Source organism: Gossypium hirsutum, chromosome D13 (genome assembly GCF_007990345.1).
Source record: "Gossypium hirsutum isolate 1008001.06 chromosome D13, Gossypium_hirsutum_v2.1, whole genome shotgun sequence".
Classification (NCBI taxonomy): domain Eukaryota; kingdom Viridiplantae; phylum Streptophyta; class Magnoliopsida; order Malvales; family Malvaceae; genus Gossypium; species Gossypium hirsutum.
Window position 1 is genome coordinate 22020059 of NC_053449.1, and position 23005 is coordinate 22043063.

General features: G+C 34.7%; 1 non-coding gene across 1 annotated transcript; it reads left to right on the plus strand.

The window, feature by feature from the left end:
* Nucleotides 1-10341: 10341 nt before the first annotated feature.
* Nucleotides 10342-10447, plus strand: LOC121225817 (small nucleolar RNA R71). The gene has a single exon (XR_005923720.1). It is a non-coding gene; the product is annotated as a small nucleolar RNA R71 (small nucleolar RNA).
* Nucleotides 10448-23005: the final 12558 nt, after the last annotated feature.

Here is a 23005-nt window from a genome sequence, read left to right on the forward strand (position 1 = left end):
AAATTAAATCTGAGTGAGTCTATTTTCATATGAAAGAAACAGAGCAAGAAAAAGAGTTGTATATTTGGGGATATTTGAATTTATTTGAGACAGGGCTGGATTGATTTTGAAATCCCCTGTTCCAACTTTGGAAAATCACCAAATATTGTAAAAAAATAATTATGGCCTGAAATTTATATGCCTGGATTCCTTATTGAGTCTATTTTTAATAGAAACAAACGATACCATTTTTTGAATTTTTTACAGAGAGTTAAGTAAATTTTAGTAAAGGGAGGTCAGAACCACTGGGTAGTGAAATAGGGGAATCTTTAGAGAATAAAATGTACTAATTTTCCAAACTAAAAATTATGAAAATTTTATGGTGGAAAGTTATATGAGTATAGTTTTGGGAAAAATTTACAGAACTTAATTTAGAGTCTTGTACCTCTAGATAAAAATAAATTAGCATCAGTGACGCAGAAAGACAATTTGCTGGAAATTAAACGAACCTTGAAATTTATGTGCGACTAAAATTATGTTGCTATGAAATCATGTGGGAAATTTATTTATTTGTCATATGTTTACTTACTAAGCTATATGCTTACTCGTTCTTATTTTCCCTTGATTATAGTGACATCAGCCTGCTCGAAATTTGGACGAAGTCAGATAATCATCTACACTATCATCAATGCTTGGGTATTTTGCAACTCATATTTTGGAAACATGGCATGTATAGACGACTTTATGTATCGTGGCGTAAACTAATATATATATATGTTTCGGTTTAAAATGTTGGTATTCATTATTAAATAAATTGTGTTTGGTCATACAATTGTTTTTGGTTGGATTATTGGATCTGTTTGAAAGTGTGATTGAAAACTTACAGGGGGTTGTATGTAAAAACAAGCAGAAATGCTGTCGAAATTTAAAAAAAAATAGTAATACCTCATACTATGTTCCGTTAAGGAATACGGGTAAGGGGTGTTACACCATAGCTAAACGATTGGTTTGAAGTAAGGGGGTGTCTCCATGGGTACGAGTACCTAATTGCCTAAAGAGGTATGAAAAATACTTGCCATGAGGAAGAGTGATATTTGTATTCATCCCCCTTTTGATAGCTTTATTAATGTCATTAAAAATTATTAAGGCAAGGTCGGGATGCCTATCAGATTTAAAGCAATTGAGCCACCAATAATCGGTGTTTCAAAGCTTGGTATGCTTTTTGATAGGTCTAAGGTTCCAAGAGAGAATTAAATGGAGGACACGATCATGGAGATTTAGTTCAGATGCCGATCTGGACAAAATAAAAAAGGAGAGATCAAAACACCCTATTTCATCAGAGGAACCTTTGGGAGGTAAATGAGGATAATCGCCAAACTCTTCGATAGTGAGGCAAATAGGGGTTCCCATTAAAAATAAGGTGATGGTAGTAACAGTATCGCCGGACTCATCATGTTCGAGTTTGGAATTGGAAAAGAAAGCTTGAACAAGATTCAAATAAGTTGGTGAAGAAATATTTTAAAAATGCCATCAACACCTAAATTTGTACAATAGGGAGATAAGAAAAATTAATAGCCTCTAACATGGCTACATGAACTTCCCTAGACTCTCATACACGTTTTGAAGCAAAATGACAGTTAAAACAAGATATTGAGTTAGAGTTTTGAAAACATTCATTAAAGGATGATTCTAACACACTAGAAAGATTAAAAGATGATGCACTAGTCCTAGAACATTTCTTTGGGGCCATTCTAACAATTAACCACTTAGAAAAACACTAAAACCAAAAAAAATCTCTTTGAGGAATTTTATCAAACACTTGGTGGGTTAGGGTTTTGGGTAAAAAATTTAAGAAAACCTTTAAGAATAGGTGACCTCTTACAATAAAACATGATATATGGAGTTCAAAACAACTCAATAAACCATCAAGAAGCACTATTTCAACCTTCATTTTATAAAAGTAACAAGTTGAAAGTTTTAGGTTTTTATCTCAAAAGTGTTGAAATATACAAAATCTTTAAGAAATATTGAACAAATCTTGAGGAAATGATGTTTGAAGATGTTAAAAAGGACAAGATTTGTAAAAAAAAAAATGAACTTGAAATTTTTTTAAGATGAATTGAGAAGTTTTTCGATAGAGGAAAGAAATTTTAGGTTTCTTTGTTTTAAAACTATTGCAAGAACCTTTAAACACCCCGTGGTATTGATATTTTTATAAAAATTTTGATAATATTAAATTGGTATCGATACCAATTTGCGATTTTATTTTCCAAGTGTAGTGAAAAATGCAAAATCAAGATTTTTGAATCTTTAGAGGTTCTAAGGGTCCTAAAATGACTTTAAGAACATCTCTATATGTTTCATATGCAAGGAAGTGTAAAATGAAAGTATAATGCATAAAATTTATAAAGGAAGCTTAGATTTTAAAGAAAATTACTAAATTAGTAAGAATATGACTAATTCAATAAGTGCAAAAACATCATAAAAGCAAGTCATGTTAGATAAATAAGGTCAAAATAGATCAAAGTCTACATAAACTCCCCTATCTATATGCATGCAAGAGCCATGAAATCTTTGCTTAACAAGATTTTTGCAACAAAAATAATCAAAGAACATAGAAAGTTTCAACACAAAGTCAGGGCAAGGTTGTTAAACCTAGTTCTCTCCTAAGTGTCCAAAATCTCTCTTTGTCTAATGGTTTTGTAAATATGTCAGCTAATTGGTTTAATGTGTCTATATACTCTAGAACTATTTTGCCCTTTTGGACATGATCTCTAATGAAATGATGTCTAATTTCAATGTGTTTAGTCCTAGAATGTTGGATGGGATTTTTAGTGAGACAAATAGCACTAGTATTGTCACACTTGATAGGAATGACATCTATATCAATTCCATAGTCCTTAAGTTGTTGTCTCATCCATAAAACTTGGGCACAACAACTATTGGCAGAAATATATTCCACTTCAGTGGTGGACAATGCAACACTATTTTGTTTATTTGAAAACCATGATATTAACATGTTGCCTAGGAATTGACAATTACTAGAGGTGCTCTTCCTATCTAATTTGCATCCTTCAAAATTCACATTCGAGAATGCATGCAAGCTAAAGGATGAGTCTCTAGGATACCAAAGGCCTAAATTTGGAGTGTCTCTAAGGTATTTAAAGATTCTCTTAAGGGTTTGTAAATGTGATTCCGTAGGACAAGATTGATATCTAGCACATAAGCATACACTAAAAATAATATCGGGTCTACTTGCGATAAGATAAAACAAAGAGCCAATCGTTAACCTGTATAATTTTAAATCTACACATTTACCTTCCTCATCTTTGTCAAGCTTTGTAGAAGGGCTCATTAGAGTAGCTTGTGGTTTGAGAGTGTCCATCCCAAACTTTTTGAGCATTTCCTTTGTGTACTTAGCTTGATTGATGAAGATGCCATCCTTTCTTTGCTTGATTTGGAGTCCCAAAAAGAAATTTAGTTCTCCCATCATGCTTATCTCAAACTCACCTTGGATTAGCTTAGAAAATTCTTGACAAAGAAGATCATTCGTGGTACAAAAAATAATATCATCAATATAAATTTGAATTACTAATAAATATTTGTCTTTTCTTTTAATAAAAAGTGTTGTGTCAACCTTTCCTTTACAAAAAACTTTTTCAATAAGAAAATTTGATAATCTTTTATGCCAAGCTCTAGGAGCTTATTTTAAACCATATAAAGCTTTTGAAAGTTTGGAAACATTGTTTGGAAATTTTGGATCTTCAAAATTGGGTGGTTGTTCAACATACACTTCTTCATTTATAAAACCATTTTGAAAAACACTTTTTACATTCATTTGATACAATTTGAAATCATTAAAGCATGCAAAAGCTAAAAACATTCTAATGGCTTTCATCCTAGCTACGGGAGCATAAGTTTCATCATAGTCTATTCCTTACTCTTAAGTGTAACCTTGAGCAACAAGTCGAGGCTTGTTCCTCACTATGTTACCACTCTCAGATAGATTATTCCTAAAAACTGATTTAATACCTATAGTAGATTTACCACTAAGTCTATTAACTAGAGTCCATACTTTACTTCTCTCAAATTGATTTAACTCTTCTTGTATAGCCAATATCCAATATTCATAATTTAATGCTTATTTGATATTTTTAGGCTTAATGCATGAGATAAATGCAACATACTTACAAGTATTTCTAAGAGAAGATCTAGTAATTACCCCTTGAGATGGATCTCCCAGAATCATACCATCCTTCACATAGTTGAATTCTCTTAGACGAATCATTTCCTTTTCCTCAAATGAAAGTTTTTCTAATGCATCTTGTGTTTGTTCTTGAATTTTGTCATTTGGTGATTGATCTTCTTTATCATTGTTATTAAAAAAATTGTATCATTATAATTAACACAAGAATTCCATACTTTCTTTCATCTATTGGGATCCCAGATTTGTACAACATTAAGCAATTGTTGAAGAAAATCCCAATTTATATTTGTCATCATAGCAAAGTACTCAACTTCTTCAACATCAGGTAGGTTGAACAATTCATTAATGGATTTAGAAGTTAGGGTACCTTCTTCATGCGAACAAGAACTTTAGTAGCATCTAGCATAGTTAAAATAGAACTCTCAAACTAAGTCCTTTTTGGGCAATGTTTGTGCATCGCAAAAATAGTTCCAATTGAGGGCATCAATTGTCTTTCATATTGGCCAAGGCACAAACATCTTGTCATTGCTCTCCATGTTGAAACCTTTTCCAACATCATGGGTTGATTTTTGAAGTTGGAATCAAACCTTTCTTTTACTTTCTCATCTTGGATCACAATTAGATTTTCAATAGAGGTCTTAGAGGATCTAGTTCTTTTGTGAGACATGGTGATTTTTTCCCGAAAAATAGGCAAAGTTTTGGTAAAAGGAAGATAAAAGAAATTGATAATGGGTGGTAGCAAGGTTTTTACAGTGGCGATAGGCTTATGACAGTAATTGGATTATGGCGGCGATAGGCGTGCTTCGATAAAAGAACTGCGGCGGCAATGAGGAGGCTTTGTGATAAGGGAAGGAAATCTCAAGAGATTCTTCGGGATTCAAGGCTGATGGCTAAGAGGAAAAAGAATGAGTGGCTAGGGTTTAAGCTATTTGGTTGAAGGGTTGTGAAAATTATTATGGTAGAGAGGGGTTTATATAGTAATGAATCTGGGCAAACTTGTAGCAAAAATTTAGCTACAAAAGGTGACTTGGGAGGAAAGTATAGAGGAAAAGATGTGGTGACACAATTAGGGTTTTGAAGAACCCTATGGACGGCAACATGGGGTGAATTTTCTCCTCTTTATTGTTTCAGGCATTGAGCCCAAATTGTATTTACAAAATAGTCTACTTAAGATAAATTAAACTGATTAGTACTTGGGGCCAAATTGAGCCCCTTATTAAACATAAACAAATAAAATGAACATAAAAAAATGAAAAAAAATTTCAAAATTAATTAGAAAATTTCTTCTCAAAAGATTACATTAAATTAATTCCAAAGAAAGGTTGGAGGGTTCCAATCTCCTTAAACATAACTAATTAAATTTACTAATTTAAGAAAAATAATTTATAATTATTTATTAAAAAGTAAGATCATAAAAATTAAGGGTCTATTAATTTGAACGAGGTTTTAATTCGCTCAACTTCACCATCCCAATAATGCTTGGGACGTTGACCATTAATTTTAAACGTATCTCCATAGTTGTCATATAATTCTACAACTTCATATGGATAAACTTTGTAGATGGTATAAGGTGCTTTCCATCAATATTTGAGCTTTCCCAGAAATAAATTTAGCATCAAATTAAATAACAACACTTTCTAACCTTCTCTATATTCGCGAGGTTGTATACAACTGTCATTCCATCTCTTAGATTTTTCTTTACACATCTTGGCATTCTCGTATGAAAATAAACTGAACTCTTCCAACTCATCAAGTTGTAGCATCCTTCTCTCACCGGCTTACTTAAGATCCAAATTTAATTGTTTCAAGGTCCAGTGAGCTTTATTTTCCAATTCAAGCAGAAAATGACATGCCTTTCCAAAAACTAACCGATAGGGAGTCATTCCTAATGATGTCTTAAAAGCAGTTCGATAGGCCTATAGAGCATCATCGAGCCTTCGAGACCAATATTTTTTATTAGGGTGCACTACCTTTTCAAGAATACCTTTGATTTCACGATTCGCCCTTTCAACTTGCCCACTTGACTGTGGGTGATAAGCAGTAGCAATTTTATGTTTCACGTCGTACTTGTCAAGCAACCACTTAAGCCATTTATTTACAAAGTGAGATCCTTCATTGCTAATTATAGCTCTAAGAGTCCCAAACCGTGTAAATATATGCTAATATAGGAATCATATGACTACCTTAGCATTATTTGTTGGGTATGCCTTGGCTTCAACTCACTTGGATACGTAATCCACAACTACCAAAATATACTTGTTCCCATAAAAAGAAGGAAACGGGCTTAGAAAATCAGTGCGATACATCGAATAGTTCTACCTCTAAAATATTTGTCAAGGGCATCTCGTTCCTCCTTGATATGTTTCCGGGTCTTTGGCATCTATCACATTTTTTCACATATGCATACGCATCTTTAAACACTATCAGCCAAAAGAACCCTATTTGAAAAATCTTTGTTGCAGTACGAGAACCACGAAAGTGTCCCCCACTCTGAGATGAATGGAAGTGGACAAAATCTCATCAATCTCACTTCCAGCTATGCACTTCCTGATTATATTATCTGCATATTGTTCAAACAAAAACGGATACTCCTAAAAATAATACCAACTATCATGAAGGAATTTATTCCTTTGTTGGTATGTCATTTCTTGAGGAATTATTCCACATGCTAAATAATTGGCAAAATCAGCAAACCAAGGTTTTTCATGAATTCAAATTACCTCGAAGATATGCTCATTAGGAAAATTCTCATTAATTGGAAAAAGTGAAGAAGTTACCTCATTTTGTTCCAGCCTCGACAGATGATCAGATACTTGATTTTCAACACCTTTTTGGTCTTGAATCTCAAGATTAAATTCTTGGAGTAAAGGTATCTAATGAAATAGCCTCGGTTTAACATATTTCTTCTTGAGTAAATACTTAACAGCCGCATGATTGGTGAACACTGCAACTTTGGTACCTATAAGATATGAACAGAACTTGTCAAAAGCAAAAACTATAGTAAATAGTTCTTTTTTAGTTATCGTATAATTTAGCTAGGCTACTGTCAAAGTTCTACTTGCATAGTAGATAGGATGAAACACTTTGTTTCTTCTTTGACCCATCACTGCTCAAACAACGAAATTGCTTACATCACACATCAACTCAAAAGGTGAGTTCCAATCAAGTGTAACAATTATTGGGCCTGAGATTAACCAGTTTTTCAATTCCTCAAAAGCTTCTAAACATGCTTTGTTAAAATAAAAAGAAATACCTTTTATTCCAAAGCATACACAAAGGTTTAGAAATTTCTGAAAAATCTTTGATAAACCTACAATAAAAATCGACATGGCCTAGAAAACTTCTAACTCCTTTCACACTAATTGGAGGTGGTACTCTTTCAATTACGTCCTCCATTGCTTTATCCACTTCAATTCCATTTTTGGAAATTTTATGTCCTGAGACAATTTCCTCATTAACCATAAAATGACATTTCTCCTAGTTAAGGACAAGATTCATCTCCTCGCATCTTTTTAGTACCTTAGCCAAATTACTCAAACAAACATCATAAGTAAAACAAAATATCATCCATGAAAACCTCAACAAAATTTTTAACCATACCAGTGAAAATTGCCATCATACATCACTGAAATGTGGTAGGTAAATTACATAAGCCGAAAGGCATTCTCCTAAAAGCAAATGTACCGTATGGGTAGGTAAAAGTAGTTTTATGTTGGTCTTCTAAGGGTACAACTATTTGGTTGTATCCCAAATATACATCTAAAAAGTAGCAAAATTCATTACTTGCCAGTCAATCTAACATTTGGTCCATAAAAGGCTACAAAAAATGATCCTTACGAGTGGCTTTGTTCAACTTTCTGTAGTCACTATAAATTCTTCAACCCGTGACAGTTCTCATCGAGATTAACTCATTACGTTCATTCTCGAAAATCATGATTCCACCTTTTTTTGGTACACATCGTACTGGACTTACCCAAGAATTATCTAAGATGGGGTAGATGATTCCCCCATCTAACCATTTGATCACTTCTTTTTGTACTACCTCTTTCATGATTGAGTTTAGTCTCCTTTGCCCATCAATTATACCTCACTCACCTTCCACTAAAATAATCTTATGTGTATAGAAGGAAGGGCCAATTGCCTTTTAAAATTTCTTTAAAACAACAATTAGTTGCTCCTCTTGGTGTTCTGTCAGTTTTGCTGAAACAATCATAGGCAAAGGAGAACTACTACCTAAAATAAACATATTTTAAATGGGACTGAAGTTCCTTTAGTTCAAGCTTAGGCGGTTCCTCGATTGACAAGTTGGGTTGTGTAAATTCTTGAGCTTCCAGCTCTAGTAGTTTGAACCATAGTGGTTGAACATAACTCCTCGGATTGGCTTCCATCAAAGCCATGTTTTTATTACCTTTTTCATCTTCCAATGGTTCAAACTTTAAAAAGTTCTCCAATGGGTCTTCTTTAAGATTGCTCTCTCATTCCATAAAAACTATGGTTTCTAATTCCTCCATTACCGAACATTCCTCTGTCAGATTGGGAAATTTCATGGCCCTCAAAATGTTAAATGTTACCTAGTCATCTTGAACTCTCATTGTGAGTTCTCATTTTTGCACATCTATCAACATTCTTCTTGTGGCTAGGAAATGTCTCTCTAAGATGATCGGAACTTTCTTATCTACTTCAAAGTCTAATATAATAAAGCCAGCAGGAAAAATAAACTTATCAACTCTTGCCAAAACATCCTCGACCTTCCGCTCGGGATATGCTAACGAATGATCCACTAGTTGAAGTTTCATAGTAGTGGGTCTTACTTCACCTATTCCCAACAGTATGAAAATATATTTGGGCATTAAGTTGATTCTTGCTTCTAAGTTGCACAAAGCTTTACTGCACTAAGATTCTTCGATGCTACAGGGTATAGTAAAGCTTCTAGGATCTTTCAATTTTAGAGGTAGCTTACTCTGTAAGAACGCATTGCACTCCTTCGTTAAAGCGATAATCTCATACTCACTAAGCCTTTTCTTCTTGGATAAAATATCCTTTATAAACTTCACGTAATTAAGCATTTACTCTAAAGCCTCCACCAACAGGATGTTGATGTGAAGTTGCTTTAGAACATCCAAGAACTTCTTGAATTGCACATTTTGTTTCTACTTATGCTGCTGGAGTCTTTGAGGATATGAAACTTTAGGTTGAAATGGACAACTTTTCTGAGGAGGCAATTCTACAAAAGAAGGTGTTAGCTTTTTAGAATTCACTAGTTTAGGGATTACCTCATTAGATTTTTTAGCATCTAATTTTTTCAGTATAGGAACTTCAACTATTGGTTGACTTTCCTCCTTTTCAGTAGGCTTATATTCAATCACAACCTCCTTGGGCTCCAAATATTACAAATTCGTAATGCAACTACCTTGTAAATTTTTTTACCCAAACTCCTTGGATTTTCTGTATCGCTCGGCAAGGCTCTTAACTGACCCATCTGGTTCTCGAGATTTTTTAGTGTTGTTGCTTGACTTTAGATCAAAGGGTCATTTTTCTCCATGTACACCTTTAACAAGTCCTCCAAACTATTTGACGACTCAACTTAAGTTGGTTTTGGAGCTTGTTGACTAAACCTTTGGGATTGATTGGGTCTATGCTGCATACAATTGTTCGATCCATTTCCTTGGTTACTTTAGGAAAAGTTCGAATGATTTTTCCATGATGGATTGTAGAACTTGGAATATGTTCCTTGTCCACCTCTATTTGGATACTGATTCTGTAAATAACAAATAGACTCAGGTTTTGAAGGGAAATTCTCGAAAGAATGACCATCCCCACAATACACACAGGAAACAACATCATACTGACTTGGTGATTGAGTTGCAAAATTATTCAAACCATTAGTGGTAAATTATTTTAACCTTGAGGAAATAGAAGATACCTGAGCAGAGAGTGAAGTTAGTGCATCCACTTCATGCACTCCAACCACTCATCTTCTAGAAACTACTCGATTTGTCAGCTATTAGTAATTGTTGCTAGAGATCCTTTTGATGATCTCATAAGCCTCATTATAAAACTTAGACAAAACCGTACCATTCACAGAAGCTTCTACCATTAATCGTGTATGTGCATTGAGACCGTTATAAAATGACTTTAGTCGGAGACAGTGTAGAATCCCATGATGAGGACACTTATGAAGTAATTCCTTGAATCTTTCCCATGCCTTGTATAAGGACTCTGCATCTAATTATTGAAAAGTAGTTATCTCATTGTGCAACTTTACGTTCTTGCTCGGTGGAAAATACTTTACCAAAAACCTTTCTGTTAATTCTTGTCATGTAGATATTGAACTTGGTGGCAATGAATTCAGCTATGATTATGCTTAATCTCGTAACGAGTACGGAAACAACTTTAACCTTAATGCATCTTCAATCACACCAGTTATCTTAAACAAATCACTCACCTTCATGAATAATCAAAGCTGAAGATGTGGATCTTCCGTGCGCATACTACTAAATTGGCTTACTATTTGGAGTATTTGGAACGTCATTAGTTTCAATTCGAATTGGGGTGCCTCGATATCCAACCTCTTAATTCCCAGATTTAACTTATTAAAGAGTGGCACATCGTATTGTCTTATGACACAATCCCTATCATCAGCAATAAGGATTGCATTGTGCACATGATTGAATCCATTACGTTGTCCATCATTTTAATTTCCAAGGTCCATCTCAGCTTGTCTTTTAGCAAATCTTTCGCGTCTTCTCTACCTAAATGTCTGCTCAATTTTAGGGTCTATAGATAATAGATCGATGATTCGATCTATGCTCATAAACACCTGATAAATAAATCACAAATAAAGAATAAAGAATAAATAATAAATTAGTAATGTTAGAAATTAAATAAAAACCAAACTGCAAAAATAATTTCACAAAGAATGATTAAGGCAGCAATCCCCGACAATGGTGCCAAAAACTTGTAACAGTATTTTGTGTAAGTGTACACAGTCGACCACATACTGATCTAGATCAGGGAAAAGTTAAAGCTTCAAATTAGTCGATCTTGTTTCTATTCCCTAGTCGTTGAGTTAAGTTCGTATGAATGAATATCATTTTAATGTTATTTCAAATCATATGCTAATATGTTATTTGCCATGTAACTAAAAAATGTATGTACAAGCAATGTTATAATGGTTATTGAGTCCCGGTTGAACCTTAGTAATTCGTAAGATACAAATGACATGTCATTAGGGATTTCATGTTTCGGGTGTTGGCCTTAAATGTCTTACCGATAGCTGAGGTTGTACATTTATTGTGGATACTCCAAAAATTGTGTGAGCAACATCGAGTAGCTTACGTTCCGACCCATAGCTCGTGTGAGCAATGATGTAAAGGAAATGTTACAGTTATATGTTTAAGCACACTTTGTGTGAGCTTTCTCGAGTATCCAATGATATTCTAGATGGTTCAACGGCCATGAAAAAGAAAGGAAATGGTAAGTGTTCAAATGAAATATATCCATGTACTTATGAAAAGAAAATGGTCATTTAAATGGTATAAACAAAGATGTAAGTTACTTGTTATGGATGAACTCATTTAAATTATGTATAAGTGCACTAACTTGTGTATTTGTTGATGTCTTATAGGAATTGTGCCAAGCTTATGGTATTAGTTGATGCTTTAATTATGCTATTTACATTATGCAAATGAATGGTAAATTGTGTTTATGTTATACGAATTTACTAAGCATAATGTGCTTACGTAGTTTCTTTTCTATGTTTAATAGATTACGGAAGCTCGATTGGTTTGGAAGCTCGTCGGAGATCTGTCACACTATCCAAAATAAATATCGTTAGTTTTTGATGTTTTGCCAATGTTATAATGGCATGTATAGGTTGACCTATAATGATGTTTAGTTGAATGTTTGGTTGATGATTTGGTTTGTATAAGTTATTTGATTTGTTACATTTGATGCCTTACAAGTTTGTGCCAATATGGTTATGTTGTTGCATGTTTGAATGGCTCAAATGGAATGATTTTGTGATAGAATGGTAATGGTCAAATTGTGGCATATTTGGTAAGTTTTGAAGCTAATTAGTTGATGAATGAAAAGTGGCAAAGTATGCATGTTTAGGTAAGTTTGGATGGTTACGATTGAGGTGCCTTGAATGACACATTGGTTAGTAGATTTTAGGACTTTTGAATTGGTCATTATATGCATGTTTTAGTAAGGTTTTAATGTCTTAATTATGTGCACAAAATGCCTTTAGGTGCATGCATGATTTGGTGTTGGAATTGGTTTAATTTCATGTTCACATGACTTGAGACACGGGCGTGTGACTCAGCTGTGTGTGACACATGGCCTGGTGACACGACCGTGTGTCCCCTATAGGTACTATTACATGCAAGTCAGTTAGTTACACGACCTAGCACACAATTTGGCACACGGTTGTGTAGTGCTATTTCGAGAGTTACACGGCCTGAGACACGGACGTGTGACATAGGCATATGACACGGCCGTGTGACCCTTCTCACAGAGTTACATGGGTGAGGACACGGGATAAGAGACAATCGTGTGTTCCTAGTTCAAAGGTTACATGGTTTGAGACACGGGCGTGTGTCTTAACTGTGTGAGGCACACGGCCTGGCCACACGGCCGTGTGACTCTTACAGTCAAATTTTCTAGCTTTTTCTTCAACTTTTCAAATGTTTCCAACTTGGTCCTGAATTATTTCTAAGGTGTTTCTGGGGCCTCGAGGGCTCGATTAAGGGACGATATGTATCTGAATGAATGTATTTTAATATGTTTTCAATGATATATGAAAAGTTTGTTTTAATGTTTTGTTTGTACGGTAATACTCTGTAACCCTAATTCGATAATGAATACAGGTTAAGAGTGTTACATCTAGTGGTATCAGAGCTATGGTTTAGTCGATTCTTGGACCGAACATAGCATGTATGAGTCTAGAAATACATGCCTTTATATAACCTGCGATAGTGTGATAACTCTTGACTCAAATTGAACTATGTTTTCATATAGATAAAATGTCATCCAACCGAGCTGATTTTGATGAAGTTAAAAGTAACGCGTAAGGGCAATGTCTAGCAGTAGTCGGCCTGTATCTAAAGGATGGGGAGGAGAGGCTAAGGAAGCCTTCTTCCAAATGATGTTTGAGTGGTTCTCAGAGTTCGTGCGAATGAACCCATTGGCTCAACGACCTCCACCCCACTTATACCCCAACTAGTCCCCGTAGTTCCTCAAGGTTTTTAACCAGTAAGAGTAAACAAGCCTCCAGTTGATAAAATTTGAAAGTGTGGGGTTGAAGAGTTCTGAGGTATAGTTGAAGATAATCTAGAGAGAGCCAAGTTCTGGTTGGAAAGCATGGTGAGAGTTTTCAATAAATTATCTTGTACTCTTATGGAATGCTTGAAATATGTTGTTTCATTGTTAAAAGATTCGACTTATCAGTGGCGGAACACATTGGTTGTGGTAGTATCGAAAGATCGAGTAAATTGAGAATTCTTTCAGACTGAGTTCAAAAGGAAATATGTGAGTCAAAGAGTTCTCGATAAGAAATGCAAAGAGTTTCTTGAAGTGAAGCAAGGTCGTATGACAGTAGCTGAATACTAGAGGGAACTTGTGCGACTCAGTAATTATGCCCGAGAATGTATACCAACAGAGGTTGCTATGTGCACTCGATTTGAAGATGGCCTAAATGAAGATATCAAGCTGTTAGTTGGGATTCTCGAGCTGAAAGAATTTGTAATTCTAGTTGGCAGAGTGCACAAAGCCGAGAAACTTAGCAAAGTAAAGAGAAAAGCTGATTCTAAGGCTTGTGATTCAGGGAAGCGACCTATGGGAAAGTCATACTCATCACCATCGAAGAAGTCGAAAGAATTTCATAGTCATTCATCAGCTTCGGTGGGTTATTCTGGAAAGGATAGAGGAAAATAACATTCGAGCTTGAAACCTCAGGCTACGTTTGTAGTGAGCATGGGCATTGTAAAAAACAACAAGCCCGAATGTCAGTAATGTAATAGTCGACACTTTGGTAAATGCAGATTGAAAGACAGATCATGTTTTAAATGTGGTTCCTCTGATCACTATCTTAGAGATTTCGCTGAAAGGTCCGATAAAGAAATGGCTCAGGCTACTCGACTGAGAATAAAACTGCCAGATGGAGACCACCCCAGAACACTAGAAATGCGGGTAATAGTCATAGTCAGACAAAAGATTCTACTGTGAGATCTGAGGCAGGAGCACCAACAAGAGCCTATGTGATTCGTGCTCAAGAGAAAGCTTTAGCACTTGATGTGATCTCGATACATTTTCTATCTTTGATACTAATGTAAATGCTTTGATTGACCCAGGGTCAACACACTCATATGTATGCATAACTTTAGTGTCAGATAATAAAATATCATTCGAGTCTACTAAATTTGTGGTTATAGTAACAAACCCTTTAGGTCAGTATGTGTTAGTTGATAAAGTCTGTAAAAACTATCCTTTGATGATTCGAGGTTGCAACTTTTCGGCTGATTTGATGTTACTACCCTTTGATAAATTTGATGTAATTCTGAGAATGGACTGGTTAACTCTGCATGATGCTGTAGTGAATTGTAGACGAAATCATATTGTGTTAAAGTGTCAAAACGGTGAAAAGCTTCGAATTGAATTAGACAAACTAGATAGTGCGTCTACTGTTATTTTGTCTATATCGGCACAAAAATATGTTAGAAAGGCTGTGAAATGTATCTCTCTTATATATTTGATTCTAGGGTTTCAGAATTGAAGTTAGAATCGGTTTCAATTGTATGCGAGTTCAAAGATATGTTTCCAGAAGAAATACCAAGGCTACCGTAGACTAGAGAGGTTGAGTTTGCTATTGAATTCATGTCAGGAATATCTCTAATATCAATAGCTCTGTATAGAAAGACACCCACAGAATTGAAAGATTTGAAAAACACAGTTGCAAGAGTTGAGAGATAGGGGCTTTGCTCGGCCCAGTTTTTCTTCTTGGGGTACTCTTGTGTTATTTGTTAAGAGAAAAGATGGGTCAATACAACTATGTATCGACTATCGAAAGCTCAACAAAGTCACGATCAAGAATAAATTTCCATTGCCACGTATTGATGATTTGTCAGTTGAAGGGTGCGACGATATTCTCAAAGGTGGATATTTGTTCTGGTTATTATCAGTTACGGGTTAAAGACTCAGCTATGGTAGAATGGAAACCTCCAAGAAATGTATCTGAAGTCGGAAGTTTTCTGGGTTTAACTAGATATTACAGAAGATTTGTCAAGGGATTCTCGATGATTTCTACGTCACTGACGAGACTGGTGCAAAAAGATGTCAAATTCGAATTCTCGAAGAAATGTCAGCAAAGTTTTAATCAGTTGAAAGCTTTGTTAACTGAGGCACCTGTGTTAGTTCTGTAACACCCCCAACCCGTATCTGTTGCAGAACAGGGTTATGGAGCATTACCGAAGTTTAGAATTCAAACGGACAGAAATTTCAAACATTTCATATCATAGCAATAAACATATAAAAAACAAGTCAAATCATACATATTGTCCCTTATACAAGCACTCGAGGCCCTAAATATGCAGTAGAAATAAGTCAGGAGTAAATTAGAAACTCATATAATTTTTCAAAAAATAGTGAAAATTTTCAACACTGCAGAGGTCACACGGTCGCGTGGCCAAGCCGTTTGACTCACACAGTCAAGAGACATGCCCGTGTCTCAGGCCGTGTGGGCATTCAAAGTAGGGACACACGACCGTGTCCCAGCCCGTGTAACTCTCTGACTTGGGTTACATGACCAAGCCATATGCCCGTATGCCAGGCCGTGTAATAGCTTGACTTGCAACCCTTTGAAAGCTACAGGGGACACACGACTATATCACTTGGCCGTGTGTCACACACGGTTGAGACACACACCCATACTTACAATCAACATTGTATATATTTACAAGCCATAACAAGGCATCCAAATCAAGCATAAACAAGCCATAAACATATAGTATAACATCATACAACCAATATGCCCTTAGGCACCTCAAATGACAATATATAAACATGTCTAACCATGTATTTAATTTGACCAAATAATCATCTAACTTGTATGCATATTTGCATCAATACATACCATGTAATTTACTTACCAAAACACAACCATTTGGTACCAAAATGCCATTCTATAACTAGCATCAAATAACCAATTAGATCATGCATATCAAAGTACCAATTCACAACAAGTTGCAAGATGTATACAATATGTACATTCAACTATCATTTCATCAAAAAAATGCCAAATCACAAGCCAAGTTAAATGGCCAAAACAACAACCAAAATATAAGGCCAACATTAACCAAAATACCTATACATGTCATTATAACCAAAATTAAACAACCGAATGTACAAAAAAAGCTGATGGATAGTGTGATATAGCTCAGACAAGCTTCCAACCCGCACAAGCTTCTGATTCACTATAAAACACAAAAAATAACATAGAGTAAGCATTTAAGCTTAGTGAGTTCGTATAATATAAAATAAAACTTACCATTTAGTTACATAATAGGTAAGTAAACATATCATATCCCAACATAATTTGGCGAAATGCATAAGCACATATACATCAACCATGTTAGCCATGTAAATACATAGATAAACCAATAATCATGGATGAGCATATCAAATGATTTATTTCCTATACATTTATCATCAAATTCCGTTTTCCATATAACATGTAACAACATTTCCATGTAATTCATATGTATGCTTGTAATAGTCTGTATCGAACGCTTGCCAATTCGTATTAGAATGTTTCCCGTTGAACCATTAGAATACCTTGGATACTCGAGATAGCTCACACATACTGTGCTAACTCATATAACTGTAATTCGTCAAATCTTGTACATGTATGCTCATATGAGCTGTGAATCGGTATGCTCACTTGAGTTGTAGATCGGTGTGCTCTCACGAGCTGTAAATCGGTATGCTCACATAAGTTGTAGGTCAGAACGTAGCTACACGATACTGCTCACACGAGCTGTGGAGTATCCGCAACACATACAAGACCTCAGCCATCGGTAGGATGTTTAGGACCAGTACCCAAATCATGTAAACCCTAAGGACATGTTATTTGTATCTTATGAACTCCTAAGGTTCAAACGAGGCTCAATAGTAGTCGTACGTTGTTGGATATGTAACCTGTATATACGTATAGAAATTCACAACACAAGTATATTTCAATAAAAAACATATTTACCCAATTTAATTACACGAACTTACCTCGACGAGTATACGTAGATACTAAGGCGATTAATCCGAGACTTTCTCTTTATCCCGATCTAAAGTCATATGAGGTCTATCTTGATCTATACAGATAAATTTACTCAATTTAATATATAACTCATTCCATTTAGCCCAAAATCATATTTTGGCAAAATTACCATTTTGACCCTATACTTTTAATTTCTTTACAATTTAGTCCCTAGCTCATAAAAATGGAAATTCATAAAATTCCATCACAATCCAGTATGGATGAATATCAATTAGGTCCCTGACATGCCCTATATTTCATTTATGTCACAATTTCACCATGTAAAATTTTATATTTTTCAATTTAATCCCTATTTGACAATTTCATCAAAAATCTCTTTACAAAAGTTGTTTATCTAACAATAACTATCCATTTTCTATCATCAAACATCAAAAATCAGTTATATTCATCAATGGAAAAACTCTAACAGTTTAACAGTTTCACAAATTAGTCCCCGGGCTAGCTAGACTAAGATACAACGATCCCGAAAACATAAAAATCATTAAAAATGAGACAAAAATGCATACTAATTAAGGAAACAATGATGGCCAAATGTAGCTTCAACAATGGCTACTCCTTTTTTCTATCTTTGGTTGAAAGCTGAAAGTAAAAGATGATGTTTTGTTTTTATTTTATTTAATTTATCATTTATTTACCTTTTTACTAATTTAACCTTTAAAATTAATCAAATTTACACAAATGCCAAGCCATGCTCATCCACTAACAACTCTAATGGTCTAATTACCATACAAGGACTTCCAATTTAAATTTCTATAGCTATTTAATACCTTTAGCTATTAGAACTCAACTTTTGCACTTTACGCGATTTAATCCTTTTTATCAAATTGAGCATGTAAACGGTAAAATTTCTGAACGAAATTTTTATACGGTACTACTATCATGCTGTAGTAAATAAAATAATAATAAAATAAATTTTTCTAACTTCAGGTTTATGGTCTCAAAACCACTGTTCTGATTTCACTAAAAACGGATTGTTACAAGTTTAGCCAGAGTTCGATAAAGAATTTGTAATTTGTAGTGATGCTTTATTGAATGGTTTAGACTATGTTTAGATACAAGAGGGAAAAGTGATAACATATACTTCTTGACAGTTGAAGTTACATGAAAATAATTATCCGGCTCATGATTTAGAGCATGCAACTATTGCATTTGCTTTGAAAATTTGGCGACATCATTTGTACAAAGAAAAACGTCACTGTAACAGCACGTTTTAAGTGAAATCAGAATAGTGGTTTTGGGACCACAAATCTGAAGTAAAAAATTTATTTTATTATTGTTTTATTACCTAGAACATGGTAGTAGTATCGTATAAAAATTTCATTAAGAAATTTTACCGTTTACATGCTCAATTTGATAAAAAAGACTAAATCACATAAAGTGCAAAAGTGAGTTCTAGTAGCTAAAGGTATTAAATAGTTATAGAAATTTAAAGTAAGAGTCCTTATATGGTAATTAGACCATAAATGTTGATAGTGGATGTACATGGCTTGACATTTGTGAAATTTTAATGTTTTTAAAGGCTAAATTAGTAAATAGGTAAATAAATGATAAATTAAGTAAAACCAAATTAAGGTGTTATCTTTTACTTTTCTTCTTCAACCGGATGTTAGGGCTTGAGAAGCCACTTTTAACCTTTGAAATTTTGACAACTTCACCTTACTAAATTGGTATGTACTTTGTCTCATTTTTAATGATTTTTATGTTTTGGGATTGTTATAGCTTAATCTAGCTAGCCCGGGGACTAATTAGTGAAATTGTTAAACTATTAGGGTTTTGTTGTTGATGATAGTGTAGGAGTTTTGATGTTTTATGGAAGAAAATGGTTAGCTGTTGATATATAAACAACTTTTGTTAAGTGATTTTTTATGAAATTGTCAAATAAGGATTTAATTGAAAAATAAAAAATTATACATGGTGAAATTGTAAAATAAAAGAAATATAGGGCTTGCTAGTTACCTAATTTTTTTCGGCTATGATGGGTTGTGATTAAATTGCATGAATTTCTATTTTTATGGGCTAGGGATTAAATTGAAAAGAAATCAAATGTGTAGGGGCAAAAGTGTAATTTTGCTAACATGTGAATTTGGATTGAATGTAATAGAATAGTTATTAAATTTTTTGAATTTATTTATTTAGATCAAGATAGATCTCAACCAGATTTAAATCGAGGGAAGGCGAAAGTCGTGGATTAGCCGATCGTACTCCTTCGTGATAGTGTCGATGTAAGTTCATAGTAATTAAATTATATAATTTGATTTACTTATGTATTTGTATTTTATAATCAAGTAGTTAATTATTTTATAATTATACCCCTGATCGTACTTACGAGCCCCTATTGTACTTCGGTACCCTTTATCGCACTTACGTACCCTTGATGTACTTCGGTACCCCTGATCGTACCTATATTCTCGTGTTGCACTTCGATACCCCTGATTGCACGTACATTCCCTTGTTGTACTTCGGTACCCCTGATTGCACTTACGTGCCCGTGATGTACTTCGGTACCCTTGATCGCACCTACATGCCCCTGTTGTACTTCGATACCCCTGATCACAGTTACGTGCCCCTGATGTACTTCGGTACCCCTAATCGTACCTACGTGCCCCTGTTGTACTTTGGTAGCCCTGATTTCACTTACGTGCCACTATTGTACTTCGGTACCCCTGATCACACTTACATGCCTCTGTTGTACTTCGGTACCCCTAATCACACTTACGTGCCCCCTGTTGTACTTCGGTACCCCTGATTGCAATTTTGTGCCGTATTTACATTTCAGTAAAATTTATTAAATAAAATAAGAGTTCATTCATTTAATGTCAAGTTAAATAAAATTCTATGTACTTACTAAGCTTTATAATCTTATATGTGTTTGTGTGTTGTTTTGTAGATTACTTTTGTTCACTTGGGACGGATCGAAACTTCGGCTCACACTGTCTATCATCGTTAGTAGCTTTTGAAATGTTTTGGGATTGTGGCATGTATATGTGGCTATAAGTATATATGTATATATGTCTAGATAATTTTGGTATAATAATGAACTACTAAGTTACGTGTTTGGACACTTTGTTTTATAGGTTGAATATATGCATCGTTTTACTTAATAAAATGATATGGATGCAATCACTTGTGATACGATGAATTTGTGGTGAATTGGTATTTAGTATGTATGACTTTTATGGTTAATTGGTGCTAGTTTAGAATGACATTTTTGGTACCAAATGGTTTGCGTTTGCTTGGTAAATCAAATGACATGTGAAGATTTAAACTTAGTTTGAAGTTAGTGAACATCTTGGCAAAAAATCAAGTATCTAATTGTATATGAAATGATTTTATGATTGAGGTGCCTATGGGCATATTGGTTGGATGAGTTTATATCATGCTTGGTTAGTTTGATTATGCATGAATTTGGTGTCTTATGCTGGTTGAAAATTTGTGCAAAAGTGTTTATAAGTACATGCTAGTTTGGGTAAGAAAAATGGCTTCAAAAATAGCTTATTTTTGTCCATACAGGTAAAGGCGCGGGTGTGTGTCTTAGTCATGTGTGACACATAGCCAGGAAACACGACCGTGTGTCCCCTGTAGCTTTCAAAGGGTTGCAAGTCAGGTTGTTACACAGCCTAGCACACGGCCTGACACATGGGTGTGTGGCTTGGCCGTTGGATCCAAGTCAGTAAGTTATACGGGCACAAACATGGGCTGGGACACAGCTATGTGTCCCTACTTCGAATGCCCTCACGGCCAGAGACACGGGCATGTCTCTTGGCCGTGTGACCCTGCAATGTTGAAAATTTTTAATATTTTCTAAAAAATTCTCTTAGTTTTTGATTTAGTCCGACTTATTTCTAACGCGTATTTAGGACATTGAGGGCTTGTATAATGGATAATATGCATGTTTTGAATTGGTTTTAAAGTGTTTATTGATATGATTTGAAAATTTTGAAATTTATGCTCGTTTGATTTGAAACTCCGGTAATACTCTGTAACCCTGTTCTGGCGATGGATACAGGTTAAGGGTGTTACATTTATTGGTATCAGAGTTATAGTTTGGTCGATTCTAGGACTAACATAGCGAAATAGGAATTAGTATATACATGCCACATATACCCTGTGATAGTGTGATGTGTTTAATTCGTTCTAACAATTTGTTTCTTATAGATTCAAGATGTCAGCAGAATCTAATCGAGCTATAGTTAACGAAGCTGAAAGTAATGTTCAAGGTTCGAATCCAGAGGCAAGTAATAGTGCTCTTATTCCTCAACCGATTGGTGATGAAATGAAACATATGTTTATGGGAATGATGAATCAATGGTTCAACGAGTTTAAACAAGCAAATATAGCTACTCTGCCTCTTCCACCCCTTGTTGTGCCTCCTTTGGCACCCTTGAATACTACCACCCCTATATCGGTGTTGGTTACTCGGGTATCCATAGATAAGGATCGAAAATGTGGAGCGAAAGAGTTCAAAGGTATAATAGATGATGATCTATCGAAAGCCGAGTATTGGCTATTAAATACAAAGAGAGTTTTTGCAGAAGTACTGTGTACCCTTGAAGATTGTTTGAGATGCGCGGTGTCTTTGCTAAAAGACGAGGTATATTTGTGGTGGGATACTTTAAGTTTGATGGTATCAAATGATAAAATTAATTGGGGTTTTTTCCAGAATGAATTTAAGAAAAAGTATGTAAGTGGATTATTTATTGATCGAGAAAAGAAAGAATTTCTTGAATTAAAGAAAGGAAACCAAACTGTAGCTGAATATGAATGAGAATTTGTGTAATTAAGCAAGTATGCTCGTAACATTATATCGACCAAGTAGGAAATGTGTATCAGATTTGAAGATAGGTTGAATGATGAGATCCGGTTGTCTGTAGCAGCACTAAAGTTACGAGAATTTGTAGAACTATCCGAGTGAGCATAGAAGGTTGAAGAGATTTGTAAAAGTGAATGACAATCAGATTCAAGATTTAGAGACTATAATAAGATAGGGTCATTCAAGCCTGCTCAGTCATCTCCCTCATGAAATTTAGAAATGACACAAGTCGGTTAGTTGCTCTTTCAGAATTTATTAACCGAGAGAAATTAAGAAAAATCAATTTCAAGACAGTTAATGCTCTAGCGACAAGTGTTGGAAGTTTAAGAAATGTGGAGAGAACTGTCTCGATGTGTGATGATTGTAATAAAAGACATTTTGGTAAGTGCCGATCAAAATTGGGAGCTTGTTTTCGTTGTAGAGCTACCGATCATTTTCTCCGTAATTGTCCTAAGAAGCAAAGTGATTACAGTAATCAATCAAATAAACTCGAAGCAACCTCTCATAAGGGTAGAAGATCTGGAAATTTTAGAAATACTACTCTTGTTAGAGGAAAGAATAGCGAGATGAATGAACGGTCAGAAGCAAGAACATCGGCTAGAGCGTATGCAATCTGAGCTCGAGAATAAGCTACAGCTCCAGATGTACTTGCCTTACTTTTTCTCTCTTTGATATTAATGTA